Raw genomic sequence first — 15776 nt, 5'->3', positions numbered from 1 at the left:
TTTGGTTCATTCAGCTAACGAACCATTCTAGCCTCATCTGCTAGCAAGCAGGCGACGAATTGTTTCCGCACAAACTCACTGTTAACTAGCTAGTTTTTTTACACACTGTGTGTGTGTGTGTGTGTTTGTGAGAGAGTGTGTGTGTGTGCGCACATTTGTCGAGCAATTGTTAGAGGTATTTTAGGCGCATGGTTGGGCTCTGTGACAAAAGCCCAAGGAGCAGGTAAAGACAGAGAGAGAGAGAGAGAGAGAGAGAGAGAGAGAGAGAGAGAGAGAGAGAGAGAGAGAAAGAGAGAGAGTGAGAGAGTGAGAGAGTGAGAGAGAGGGGAAGTCTTCCCAGTCAGTCTGAATCTCTCTCTGCCTACACAAGCTCCCGACACAACCCCGGGCTCAGTGATGTTGAATACGCTGTGAGAGTGAGCTCTACCTTCCTCACACGCTCTGCGATCACCTGCTCGGCGACACACACACAGCACACACCCGGTGAGTAGACCTCTGTATTTCACTGTTCCTATTTGCATTTGCCTTTGCCGCACTAAAGTACAGTAGGGCATCTATTTGAAGCTGAGGGCTTTCAAGGGGTAGATGCTCTTGTCAGCTGCGAGAGATTACTATGTACAGAGATTACCAATGTGTTGTCAACTCTCTGTAGCCTACATAGTTTTCTGCCATAAGTGAGTTATCCTGAAGTAACTTGTTACGGGAGCTAAAAATAGCCACGAGGGGTCTTTTTGATTCTATAATCTTTTAATTCCTTTAAGCTGTCGGCCGCTTGCAGCCTCCCAGCAGGGGTCCAGCTTCAAATGACAAGACTTTCACTCACAGATGAACACACAGGCAAACAGCAGTCGAGGAGTCAATAAAGTATCTACATGACATCTCGTCAAACTGACAAGCTGTCAGCACGCTGAAAATCTGAAAAAAAAATGAAAATTTGGGCGTAATTAATGTATGCCACACAGCCACACATTTATGCACTCCCACATACATTCTGTTGTTCTGGGCTGCCTGTAGGAAACCAGTCACCTCGTGCCCTTTCCCTTCCACTCAGCCCAGTCATTTCAACATTCCAGCACATGTGGCAGAGCAGAGTGAGGACGCTAATGAAGTAGAGAGCTCATTTTCACACATCTGTCAGGACCTGAAATTACACTGCTGTTATCTTCATAAGAACTACATGCAGAATAAACTGATTAAATACAGAATGTGATTCATTTTTGCTTCAGAGATTTAATAGCATACTGCAGGAGATCCTTGAGGAATAGCTAACACTTTGGGAAATATGCACATTTGCTTTCTTTCTGTGAGTGAGATGTTCAGTTGGATATCAATCTCATGTCTGTCTGTTAAGAACAGAGCTTGAGTCAGGACATGGTTAGCCTAGCTTAGCATTACGACTAGAAGCAGGGGGAAACAGCTAGCCTGGCTTCATCCAAAGTTCAAAATATATAAATATAACACATCTAAAACATGTATTTCATCAATTGGCACAGACACACAAATAAAAAAAATGTCAGTTTATGGTTTTATGGGGAGTTTAGTGCTGGAACTATTTCTTGGCGCCAAAATTTAGCCGCTAAAGAGCCAGATCATTTTCTCAGGAAAACAAACCCAAAACTCCAAATGAATGATAATGTTGCTATGTGTCTGCTGGATATCTAAATAGGCAACTGTTCAACTATGATCAACATACACTTTCTCATATAACTCGAAAGTGAATATGCATATTTCCAAAAATATCTTTAATTTCTTGAGCAAAAACAAAAAAATATTAAGTTTATGTTTCCATTAAAAAATTATAAAAATCCATCATGGCTTGTGAAGTCAACTTATGAAATTCAAGACACGTGGTTATTTGGCTGGGAAACGGCAAGTTAGATGTAGTAATACTGTTTATTTGGTTTGTCTTTTTATTATTTATTTTACAGGAACAATGCACAGCTCCTTGGCAGTACCAGAGTTAGCTATAAGCTAATTTTCATCTGTAATCCCTGGGCAGGAAACAGAGAATAACAGAAGGGAACCTAACACTGGAGTACAAAAACGCTAACACAACAGTAAAGGACAACAATCAAATTTCACAGTATTAAAAACTTGCCCACAACAACAAAAACCACAACATAAGAACACTTCCGACAACAAGAACCACAACATGAAGACACCACTACAACAATACAATTTCACAGCATTAGTACACCACAACAATAGTACCAACAATAAAATCACAACATTAAGACACCACCACAATGGGACTTCACACTGTTAAAGCTATAGTACGTAGTTTCTGTCGCCCCCATGAGGAATTCTAAGTAATGACAACAACACTGTCGGCGCGTCCACATAATACAAGCCTTCCGTGATCATGCACGCACCCCCACCCCTTCCTCCACACAGTTGCTAGTAGCCAAACACGGAGGATTAAAAAAAACATAATGGACTCTTCAGAAGAGGTCATTATCTTCACTCGAGTTTCTGCGCGGGAAAGTCACCGGACGCCACAATCTTCTGAATATAATCATACTGAGAAATCCAGAGAGAGTTGTGTGGAGCTGATGAGTCTTAATTTGCTTTGTAGCAACTCATTTGGCAATGGCTTGAATGAACGGACGTTCATTAATATCAAAAAGTTACGCACTAAAGCTTTAATGTCACTTTATTGTTAGGATGACAAGATAGAACCAGATATCTATATCTATCAGTCCATAACACTACATGGACCACATCTGAATGTTAATCAAAGGCCAATATCACCTGGATAAATTGTTGTTTAGCAGACCTTGCTGTAGATTAGTGAAGGCATCTGCTGTTAGCCTGTGTGCTGTTAATCCATCAGAGATCAGATTAAGGAAGGAGAAGCAGGGATTAGAAGTCAGGAGGACCTCGGCTGAAAGGCCAGACAGACAGGGAGATATTGGGGTCATGTCATTGGGACTGGATTCTGGCATGGATCATGGACAGAGTACTGAGAAAAAAGTCCTGGAGGGATTTTCCTCAAACTGTAGAGGCAGAAGAAGATGTAACACAAGTACTATGAATAAGCAAGCCTTTAAAGATGGGTTACATTATTTTCACTGAAGTAAGATATGTTCACAACAGTCAGGTTGAACGCTATTAGAACTTGCACCATCATTAATTTGCTTTTGGGCTTAAGATGTAAATTATTGAAATTACATAGTTTCTATTTTCTGTTGTTAGTTATTACACACGTTACAAACAGTCCTGAAATACACACATGCCGAGTACAGAGCTACTGCCACATCCATAGATATTATCTATATATATATATATATATATATATATATATATATATATATATATATATATATATATGGATATTTACAGTTAAAATAGTGTCCCTTAAGCATGTATAGTTCAAGTATTGTGTTTCTGAATGTTGTGGTTTTATTATTTAATTAGATTGTATATGTTTTCATATAGTTGATTATCTTTCAAAGACGCCTTATTATTCACTTCAGAGGGAGCATACGGATATGTGGCATAGCACGCTTCCAAGAACTATACACAGTCTGACAGAAGTTCTTTGAAAGAGACAAACACCATCAACCTGGCCGGTTGAGGCCGTTCTGGACGCTGCCTCTAGACCACCAGAGAAGCACAGGCAGCCGACTGTGGTCAAGCGAGCCATATCTCGCATCTCCGTGGTCAAACCAGCTGCCACTAAGGTTGGAGTGCACCAGTATTCTGACCTTTATGGTAAATGCACTCAAACCACCCAGGATCAAGCGGCAACCTCCGTGTCTGAAAAGTGAAGCTAATGCAAAAGTGCCTTAAACCTGCATTATATCTAATGGCCAGCATTTTTACTGTTTCAATTTGGAGAATTTCCAAAAATTAAAGTCCCAGATTTGTATTTTGAATCTAATGAGAGGGAGCTTTTTAAGGGGAGGGTGAGAAGTGAAAGTCTACTAGCCAAAAAGCTTTGGAAACTGCTCAAACAGCTTGTGCATGCCAGTGACTGTACTTTTGGCTTACTAGAGCACTGCAATTAGTCTATGTTAACTACCAGTGCTGTGACTGGTGTTGGCTTCCTTGGCTTTGTCCTCCAGCATGTGCCCATATTACATGCACATTATTGACTCTTTTCTCCTGTGTGTTCTTGCTTGGTCCGGGCATTGCATCAAGGTCTGACTGTCGGACCACTAGTTTATCCGATGATTGACAAGTGTTGCGGGTTTTCTTCCCACCATCAGCTCTTTTTGAGGAGCAATGTGTCACCTGTTGCAAACACACACGCAGACTCTGATGCACACAGTGTCAGGTTGGTCCAGCTGTGAGCCAGGCAGCCTCTCTATTTTCAGCAGTGTGGGATCAGGCCTCCATAGTGTCAACAGGTGGACAGGCCTCTCCTCCTCCCTTCTTCCCTCTGTCACTCCAATCCAATAGAGGCCTGCTGCAGAGCTCCAGGCTATGGCCCCCTCTACTAGGGGTCTCAAAACAATAGACCTTGATGATGTTGTGAAGTAGCGTGGGATCACGACTTGTAGTCTTTATTGCCCTTACAAATCTATCAGACGTGACTCAGGCAGAAATAATGTTCACGGATGAGATAATGTTATTTCATTCTAATGAAATAGTTGCAGTGTTTCCCACAGAATAAGCTGACCGGGGGAGGAGCTCAGAGCTTCAGTTGGCAACCTCCCCGCCAGATCAGCAAATTTCCTGTTTCAATAACCACTGTAGCATGAAAGCATGGGGTAATTAGCAAGTTAGCTAGCTAACTAGCCAGCCACTAAATAAGTCAAATTTCACAGCTCAATGCTTCATCCACACACTCTTGTCACAGCAGAGCTATCGCTTAATATTTCAAAATAACTGCAATATAAAAAGGTAATGTTATATTGAGCAGCAAATATCTAACAGAAGCAACATTTACTGTATCTAGCTAACGTTAGCTGGCAAGCTTAACATATTTTGTAGGGGAGAGGGTGCTGCTATACTAAATTTAGCTACGTTACATGATGAATAATGTTACACCATCTAAATTATAACGAAATATTAAGGTTGTACTGTTTACCTCAGTGTTATTGGTGGAGCCAAGGTTGTGTGGCTTATCCAAACTAACGAACTATGAGACATGCTATCGTATCCTGATTATATCATCTCTGGTGTACACAATTTCAGATCTCACTTGGTTCCCCAAGTTTGGTCCCGAGGCAAGAAATCCACTTTGTTTTCTGTCTCAACACCTTTGCATACTGTATGAGGGTTGATACCTATGTGACTTTTTTGTTGATCTGCCAATCACCTGTTCTTTTGTTTTGGTGATAACTTTCTCACTCTCTCCATGCTGTTTGTTCATTGCAATGCTAATAAACCTGTTCGAGTCGTGATTCACTTGGATCTTTAACCCGAGTCTTTAAATTGACTCACGAATCGCGAGTCTCTAGTATCATTAACCCGGTTCAGTTGAGTCCTACTACAATTCAATCTAAAATGATAACAGCGCCACACACAAACCTCTTGCAACATTAGCTTCTACTATGCTAGCCATCTTAGCTGCAAAAAGCGTTATAACTTACAATTTCGTAGGCAACAGCAACTCCACAAGTCAACTAAAAGTGCCTGAGTGAGCAGAGAGACAGTCCCGACCCGCAGACTCAGAGCCGGAAGCTCGCAGACCATGGGATTCACGAGTCAACGAGGGCTCGTGAGTTGTCGGAGATTCATGAGTTGTCGGGTGATTCATGAGTTGTCGTTGATTCATGAGTTGTCGGTGAATCATGAGTTCTCACGCGAATCAGCCGGCTATATGAGTGGATCTGATTCAGACGAGCGAGTGAAGTCTCTCCTTGAGCTCAGAGTAAAGCAAATCCACAACAAAAGCCATTCTTTCACTTCTGAAATAACATAAAATGTTCTGCACATAGCCTAGCTAGGCCTACTGTAGGTTTTGGTGTATAAATGTAGTATGTTAAATGCAATTAGGTCGAGCAGACAGTCCGAAACATTACAAGCTCGCCTCGGCTCGGCTCGCAGACAACTCACGAGTCCTCGATGACTCGTGAGTTGTTGATGACTCGTGAGTTCTCGTGGGAGTCAGTCAATCCTGCGAATCAGCCGAATCAGCCGGCTACGTTGTTATGAGTGGATCTGATTCAGACGAGCAAGCATAGCGAGCGAGTGAAGTCTCTCCTCGAGCTCAGGGTAAAGCAAATCAACAACAAAAGCCATTCTTTCACTTCTAAAATAACATACAATGTTCTGCACGTAGCCTAGCTAGGCCTACTGTAGGTTTGGTGTATAAATGTAGTATGTTAAAATGCAATTAGGGCGAGCAGAGGTAAGCTCACCTCGCCGACAACTCATGTTTTTTATCAACTTTATTATTCAAGTACAGATACACATACACATTGAAAACATTAAATGCATACATACATACATACATGAAAAAGGGGTGCATGGAATTTACATTAAAGAGGTTGTAAGTCATTGTGAATGTTCAGAGTCTGGATGGCTTTCTTATTTTTCAGTCCTATTAAAGTTTCAAAATAAAATTTCATGTCATTTTTAAATGAATATTTGGTTTTCTTTCAGACCATTTACATTTACGGATATAATGTTTTCCAAATAAAATTAAAAGATTCTAAATGAAAACATGGCATTTTATCCAAATAAAAAGCTTGCCTTGGATGTAGCATACAATACTGACTCAAGTGACTCAAGTGACTCGCACAACCTGGATCAGTTTAGTGAGTGACTCAGAATAACCCGAATCATTAAAAGGAATCGAGTTTGCCAGGCCTAAATGCTAAGGCTAGACTAGCGTCGTTATTTTTGTTTCAGAACTGGAACTATCTAACTACCATTTGCAGTACTATAAGCAACTACCAGCCTAGCTTATTGTCTCCTCACACAATAAGCTAGGCTGGTAGTTGCTTTTTTTCTGATAAGGGAAGGGGTGTCAGAGGGCCAAAGTTTAAGAGTCATGGTTCACTGCTTGTACAAGAAACTACAATTTCACCTGTCGGGTTTATCAGGAGAAATTTACATTTAAAATCACATAATTTGGAGATACATGGTTTCCAATGGACAGGAAGGGTACGAAAAATTACAATCTGAAAAGGTAACTAGGCACTATAGCTGCCAGACAAATGAAGTCAAGTAAAAAGTACAATATCTGCCTGTCAGATGAAGTAACGAGTAAAGATTTAAAGTTGCATCAATGGAAATACTCAAGTGCAAGTGTTACATTCCACCGTGCCTGTACATTTCAATAAACGACTCATGCTGTCATTTTCCATTTGCAAACAATCTTGTTTGATGTGCATGTGAATTCCAAGCGGTTGATGACTTGGATGATTTAATAGGAAAGTCCCGCTCTGTAACATACCTAGATGTTGACAGTTGTTCATGTTTTTTCCAATCTCAGCATTCCTCCAGCTCCCATTCCTCTCCCACTCTGTTTCTTTGCGCAACTGAAAGCAACTACAAGTGAGAATAATTTCTGTCACACTCAAGAAATAGGACAGTGACAATTTAGATGTTGATTTCATATCAAATTGTAGACCTGTGGTTTCCTTGATCCTTTGTGTGTGTGAGCTGTTTTTTCAGGTTTCATGCCTATTTTGAGGGTAAATTGACTTGACGTTTTGGGTTTTAATTTTAAACTGTCAAGCATCTCCAGGCACTGCATCTTCATAATATAAATAGCATAGTATATGTAGCCTACATATGGCATATTTGTTTCTGTGCAGAAAATTAGTTTCAATTCAGCCAAAGTTCCAGTACAGGAACAGCTAACGGGTTAAGGAAGACAGCATTGGTTGATTGTTTTGATACCTGATTGTTTCCCAGACAAGGAGAATTAGATCCATTTTCTGTCAGTAGCATTAAGGCGGACATACTGTAGTGTGGCGTTTTTATAGCACCACAAAACCTCTTATGAAGGGAGTCAGGGTGGATGGTTGGTTCATCAAAGTTTGTGACGGTGCAGAGTCACACAGTTATGAACATTAGTGTTACTAGTGTTTTAGATGTGACCAAAAATGCCCTGATTATTGTATTTGATTATGTATTTTAAAGTAGTATGAATTACATAATTTCCTGCAGTTGTACTTGAGAAGTACTTTCTGACAAATGCATACTGTCTTCCCTGTGTGACATGATTGCTGTGCCTGGGCCATGTGTGGGTGAAAGGCTGATTTTAGTTGGTGTGGGTGTGTGAGGGGGCTGAGCATGAATGTGTAAAAATATAAGCGCCTACTTGCATACAATATGGTATTTAGAACAGACTTGTACTGTCATGACTGGAGTTCATGGCATCCATCCCCGCTCAGCTGACAACAGTGGGGACACAGTGTGGACTGTCAAGGACATTTGCATTGATCCTGTCTGCATGTGTTCACAGTATAGTAGTTATTCCTTTACACTTAAGGGTAATTTCGTTGTTTTTAACCTGGACCCAATTCCTATATGTTTGTGTGTAGGTAACTGATAGACAACAATCTTTGAAATTGGTCCGGTTGTAACAGGCAGCCGCAGACCGGTCTGCAATGTATGGGGCAAATGGGCTTTTTTTTGCCACTGAAAGGCTCAGATTATTCTTCTAAGTGTCTGACAACATTATGGAAAGGACCCCTACAGAGATAGACCTTTTTAAAACCTCTTTGAGACCTTTCTGTTTAACCAGAAACAGCTCTGAGGTCACTAGCTCTAAAAACCCCAGACTCCATTTTAAAAAGCAATACTTTTAGCATGTATAGAGCCAACATATTTTCACATGTAAATCGGTAAACTATGTGTTTATTTCAACCAAAACTAGAGTTGTGATGGTTGGACAAGTGGAAAGATGACCCAAAACGGCTTTTCATAGTTTTATTTTGTTTCTGTCAACTTTGAATGAAGTGCATTTTACGATGCTAAAATTTATTTACATGGAGTCTGGTGGCTTTAGCGAATGCAATCTCGTAGATGTTTTTATGTTAAAAAAAAGGATCGTACTCTTTAACAGAAAGGTCGACCTCCTTAGAAATCCTTTCCATAATGTTGTCAGACACTTAGAATATTAATCTGAGTCTGTCAGTGGCAAAACGAGCACTTTTGTGAACATGAATACAAGCTGCACAATTGTCCTATTAACTTACATTGTAGCTTGTTTCTCCGCTGCTGACTGCAGCGATCTCGCTTAATATTGGACCAATGTCAAAGATTGTTGTTCCCGTCAGTCACTTAGACACAAACACATGGAAAAATTGGATCCAGGTTGAAAAAAACGGTAGTTACCCTTTAAGCAGTAATCTGAATCAATAGATTTTAATATCTGAATAAGTAAAGTTATTGTTTATACTTTGGATTGGCCAAAATGCATCTTATTCCAATGTAGTCAACAAAGTATGTGACATGGACAAAAGAGACCACTGTTTGTTTCCTGTTTCCTACTTAGAGTAGTCGTTGTTGTTCTTTAACCATCATCATTGCCTAAAATGGGCTGGACTGGTTTTTGAGTGACATGCCAGCACTCGCTCCAAACCATTTTCAATTAATTAGTGCCTGAGGTGGAGCGTGGATAAAGCTGAGGCAGGCTGATTGAAGCCTACAGTCTATGCTCGCCTCCTGTGAAGGCTTCCCGCTTGTCACTCAAAACCAGTTTTTTGAGCCAGGCTGTAAACATTCTGTTGTAAAATTAAAGTTAACATTGGGTTCTATGTGGATTGACTCCCTTTTTGGAGCCAGCCTCAAGTGGCCACTAGATAAACTGCAGTTTTTGGCCCTTTGCATTGGCTTGATTTTACAGCACTGTCGGTTGTCTCTTGGTTTAGATGAACAGTGTTTGGCTTCCCTCTGCCGCAGAGCAGCTGAGGTCTGCTGAGAGCCGCCGCCAACTTGTGAAAAGACAACTTGTTGAGGTGGTTAGATGAAGTTGACACATTAGAGATTGGCCAAAAGTTAGTGAGTTTGCTCAGTAGCTTCTGAGTTTTGATTATAGGTGCATTTTTGGAAGTAGGATGGCACATATCATGTACAAGTGTAACTCATCGCACTTCCGGTGTGTTCAAATGCAGCTCTTAAGTCTGATGTATCCGGGTTGGCTACCAAACTAAAAAAATGAAACAAAAAAAAAGAAGCATACATGGATGCAGTTAAAAGGATGATGCCAGTTTGACAGCGGCTTGTATTAAAAAATTGCTTTTGTTCATCGGGAAACTTTTGTCATAATGTATTTAATTATTGTAACAGTTCTTCATGAACAACGATTTACCGCATCTTATTTTATACAAATACATTGTGTGTGTGTGTGTGTGTGTGTGTGTGTGTGTGTGTGTGTGTGTGTGTGAGAGAGTGTCTGTACATACCAACCAGCTACACCAATGCTGTGAGAGAGAAGCTGCCATTTTTCCACCACAGCTTCATGCATTACAATTAACTTGACAAAGAGATGAGGAAATGCCATACATAGCACCACCTTTTAGTTGTACTGAGCATGCATTCATGTATCCCCTCTGGTATACTGAGGAGGCAGACAGTAGTGAACATGGACAGGATGACATTCACCCGGCTCAGGTGCTACTAGCAGTGTGAACACTAGCACCACATAAATAAACATGTCACTGCTTATTTATCACTGAGGGTATGTATGACAGTATGTTTTTTCAGCAGCTGGCCATTTCATTAGACATTAAAGTGGAATTATGTGTGGTGGATCTAAGAAAAGACAGCAGCATTTCACAGGGTGACATTGTTGAAAGAATCAGATTACAGTTATGGAGCAGTTGAAGAGCTATGAAACCGTGTTTATATATGTATATCCACAGCAAGTTTCCTGTCTGCAATTTCATTGGATCTTTTGAATACAGACTTTTCTGTAGCTTGGACCTTGTTGTGCTGAGATCAGGGGATACCGGTTATTACAGTATTTTATGTGTTTGGTGGGGAAACTCACACCAAGCTGAACCTTGAGAAATGACAACCAACTGGAGGTGTGTACTCACTCACTTGGCCGGTCCCGCTAGAGCTAAACTGTGTGTTAGCAGCAGAGGTGTTAACAGGCCAGTGAAGAGTGAGCCCCCCCCGTGGTTTATTTATAGCCCAGAAACATGAAATCACATATTAATAAACAGGTTCACAGGCAACTGATGTTGGCACAATTAATGTTAACATATCTGCCTGCTTCCTCTTTAGGAAACTCAGTTCACCTCATTATTCAAATCATGAAAAGTGCAGTGCACCTATCTTAATCAAACCAATGCTGTCTATAAAGACATAATAATATCATATCAATACCAATAAAATAAAAACGTAAATTAAAAAACAATGTAAAATGTATTTCACAAAAGCTAAAAAAGCTGTTAAATATGGGGCAGGGGATAAGTTGAAGAGGACAATGGTGTAAAAAATCTGAAACCCTAGAATTGCGTAATTAATTGGCACCAATTGGTACCAAAGCAAAAAGTATAGATACTTTTTGCTTTGGTACACGGTAAAGGACACACTACTTCCTGTGTTTACACTGGACAAAAATATGTTCACCTGAACAGGTGCACTGAGGAACAGATCCAAGTTGTTTTTTATTTGATCATAGGGTGTTTAAATGCATGCTTGAAATTAGACAGGACGTAGCCCTGGGTTAGAAAGATTTTAATTACTGATAAAAAAAATAAGCTGAAGTGATGGAAACTGAGTTAACGGTGACAGCAATATCACCTAGTTACAATTATCTGTCATTTTTTGGCAATTATGTCGGCAACTTAATGCTGCTGTTAAATTTTCAGTTATTTCTTCAATATATGTGGTAACTAGGCTACTGAATGATTGATTGATTGATTGATTGATTGATAGCGGTTATGGTTCAGTAAAACCTCTCTTCATTCACTATCTAGCTCACTCTACCACCTTTGTATGCCTTTAAATTAAAGCGATGGAAACGTACGTCATTTTATATGGAATTCACATTATATGACACCAGCACCAGCAGTTTATCCACACTTGTTTTTTTTTCGCCCAGGACTGGCTTCTGTTTGTTTGTGGCAACCCCCGCCCCCATCCATAATTTGTCTACTGGCATGAATTTGAGAGTTTGTTGACCTTGATAGACAGAGAGAGGATCCAACATAGGGATGGAAGAGAACAGGGAGGGACAGATGAGGAGAAAGAAGAGAGTGCAAAGGAGCAGTAGCGCCAAGATCAAAAAGTGGCTAATGGTATGCCACTAGTGGTATAGCGGCATAAGCCGATCCCCTGGCAGCTTATGTCGCTCATTTGCCACTAGTGGTACAGCGGCATAAGCCGATCCCCTGGCGGCTTATGTCGCTCATTTGCCAGTCATTGGAGTATGCATGGCTGTATCTACCATTGCAACATGGCATCATGACTTTGCGTAAACATACACGCCACTTTCCTAAAGCCAAATGGCGTGTTATCTGTACGCATTTTGAGCTAGTGTATGTCTACGCTGTATACAGCGGATGTAAACATACACACCACCATGGCGTTGCCACGTGCTGTGTTATCACGAGAACGTGCCGTGCTATCGCGTGAACAACGTCACGTGTGTAAAAAAAAAAAAGAAAAAAAAAAGAAAGGTTGGGTTTAGAGAAAGAACATTGGGAAAGGCTTTAGTAACACTATAAAATGACAAAAACACGACGGTAACCGTCACACGCTTAGGGAAACAAACGGTAGTGTTTAGGAAAAGAACATTGGGGAAGGCGTTGACAAATGCTACACGCGGGACGCGAACCCAGCCATCCTGGGTGGAAGTCCTGTGTTTTACCCATCGGCCTCCCCAACCAACCTCTGTCCTTTCATACTACTCGTTATGGTGATAATTCACATGTAATGTAGGTCAATGGAGGCCAAACAGCATTGATAAACTTGCTAAAAAACTATTATGCGTCTTTATAACACGCAAAAACGGCATACGAATTGGCGTGTCATACTTACACCACTTTGTGAGATCAGTCTGACCATTGAGACAGCTGTCCGGACCTCGGTATTATTTTCATTTGCTTAAATCCTGTATACGGACCTGTTGGTGTTCAAGCGGCACATAGCATTTCCTAACGGCAGATGAAAGTGGTAGGCCACTGTTGTAGTGACAAACAGTAAAGTCATTTCTCAACAAGTTACTTTACTGTCATTATAAAAGCATCGCTCATATCCCAGCAACAAAACGGCACAAAGAAACGTATACATTAGTGTATACCAATGCCAATGAGTGAGACAGTGCAAAGGCAACCATTTTGTTCTTGCCCTAATGAAGGCTTCAATGGCTGAAACGCATTGGCATGTTTTAATGATTAAGCCAAGAAGATATTAAAGGCTTGTTAATCTTTACCCTCTTGAGTTCCCTCAGTTTCCTTCAACCTTTTTGTATTAGTAGGATCCCCAAACTGAAGAGCAGCACTCCACACAGACTGCATTTTAAACTCATGCATTCATTTTATTTTGTTAACGTTAGTTGGCTTTATATTTCTGTTACTGATTAAGCCAGACTGGCTAGGGCGACAATGCAAGCAATAGCCACGTTAGCTCAGGCTAGCTCTAATATTTACTTTGGTTACATCAGCAAGCATATACTGTAAGAAAAGACTTGACTGTTTGTCACCGACAGTGGTATACCACTTCCACCTGCCGTTAAGTGGTATGTGCCGGTGGAACACAAGCGACATACCACTCCGACGAATGCACATGCCACTGTAGTGAGCGTCATACCCCTAAAGGATCGGCTTATGGCGCTGTACCACTAGCGTCATACCATCAGCCATTTTTTTTTAATCTCGGCGTCACTCTCTCTCTCTCTCTCTCTCTCTCTCTCTCTCTCTCTCTCTCGTGGGTCAGACAACGCGGTAGCAAACCAGGAAGAGGGAGGCTTATCCGCTTGGTGAGCAACTGTCATTCAAATGAATTGGCGCCATTATTACTCAATAATAATTATTAATTATTATTAAAAATTTCATTTTAAAACTAACATAGTTGCAGGGTTTACCATTATAAGGCTTAGGCGCAGCACCCAAGCAATTTGGGGCACCACCTAAGCCAATTGGATGTATCTAAATTACAAACTAAAATACAAAGTTTTGTCTTTAAGCTTTTTGAGTGTTATATATTTATTATTTGTTCTATCTTTTCCAATGTTTTAGATACAGATATGGTAATAATACTAAGTCTTCCACAAACCTAGGGAAAATACTGTTGTTGGTCTTGTGCGGTGTCTGAATGAAATCCACATTTACTATTTAGTGCACTATATTTACTGACCGCCATTTTACCGGAGTGTCCGAATTCTGAGTGCAAAATCTATGCTCTTATAGAACCCCCACCAACTCCCACAGTGGCATGGTTAATATGGCATGCACACTGTGGACACTGATGTGTAAAAAAGTTACAGTGAATGCATTTTTTTGGTCGGTTTGTTATCATGTGTATTGCAGCATTTATGTATGTACATGTAAGTGTGTGTGTGTGTGTGTGTGTGTGTGTGTGTGTGAGAGAGTGTGTGTGTGTGCGCACATTTGTCGAGCAATTGTTAGAGGTATTTTAGGCGCATGGTTGGGCTCTGTGACAAAAGCCCAAGGAGCAGATAAAGACAGAGAGAGAGAGAGAGAGAGAGAGAGAGAGAGAGAGAGAGAGAGAGAGAGATGAGACAAGCTTTCAACTTGTTTAACAAATTGTTGGTTTCTTTCCTATTCAATTTCTACCTTGAATTCTTTGTGTTCAGTCTTTTCTTTCCTTTTGCTTTCTCCCCTTTTGTCTTTCATATCTTTACACTTTCCTTTCTTTTTCCATCTCATTCTTTCTTTTTTTTTTTTCTCTCTTTCTCTCTAGTTTCCTTTGCCCTGCTTCTCTTTCTCCCACCTAGGGTTGGCTACCGAACGCAGTACTTTTTTTGGGTACTGACCATATTACGTCGGTAAACCGAGGACAGATTCACGTTAAATCAAACATTGCCAAATTTCGGTACCTGAGAGCGCGTAAGGGCAAGATTATCTGTCCTCTCTGCTTGATGACAGAGAGCGGGGCTCCGACACACACACACAGAGCTATGTGGTGCGGACGGAGCGGAACTATGTCGACTCCGCAGTTTGTTAAATGCCGATAAATTGGCAAATGGCAGTAAAGTGGTTACAAGTGTCGTTACACTTTTCAAACCTTCACACAGACAACGTTCATATATTTCACATATATTAATGATGAGCCGAAAGCGGCTGTGGTGCGGTCACACTGTGTGGTCCTCTGTGACAGGCAGGCTCACCAGTGTTCTCTATGCCCTGTTGACTGACTGACTGGATGTTGTAAGGCAAGGCAACTTTATTTCTATAGCACATTTCAGCAACAAGGCAATTCAAAGTGCTTTACATAAAACATTAAAGAGCAGTTAAAAACAGATAGAAAACAAACAAACAGGCTAACAGAATGCGATACAAATACAAGAATAAAAGTCACAGTGCAGTGTGAGAAAGGAATAATTATTTGATTTGATAGTTAGTAGGGACGGGTTTGGGAGGGTGTGTAAAATCTTCTAAATGAATAGGATAAATAGGTTTGGAATTATTTTTACAACTGAAATTCATTTTTGTTATTACAAGGGGAACGTACCGAAAAAAGGTACCATTAGGTACTGGAAAAAATGTGAACGGTACCCAACCCTACTCCCACCGTACATTTTTGCAGACTGCGTGTCTCACGGGGCTGTGGAAGTTACCCCAATGCTCTCTTTTCAGACAGCCCTGTGAGAGGTCCTGTTCATTCTGTTCTTGTCTGATTTACTGTTGTGCATTAAACCACAGCACATCAACACAGTCATGTTACATTCCCGA

At 40.7% G+C, this 15776-nt stretch overlaps 1 protein-coding gene across 1 annotated transcript in view; it reads left to right on the top strand.

The window, feature by feature from the left end:
• The first annotated feature begins 230 nt into the window (after positions 1 to 230).
• The window catches only part of LOC116050131 (palmdelphin-like), a 42182-nt gene continuing 26636 nt past the window's right edge, over positions 231 to 15776 (top strand). Inside the window, exon 1 of the mRNA XM_031300170.2 lies at positions 231 to 483. The gene's annotated coding sequence lies outside the window, so the exon portion shown is untranslated. The remainder of the gene's footprint in view (positions 484 to 15776) is intronic.

Source organism: Sander lucioperca, chromosome 23, assembly GCF_008315115.2.
Source record: "Sander lucioperca isolate FBNREF2018 chromosome 23, SLUC_FBN_1.2, whole genome shotgun sequence".
NCBI lineage: Eukaryota > Metazoa > Chordata > Actinopteri > Perciformes > Percidae > Sander > Sander lucioperca.
Note: the sequence above shows the minus strand (reverse complement) of the source record. Positions and strands in the feature narration are given on the sequence as shown.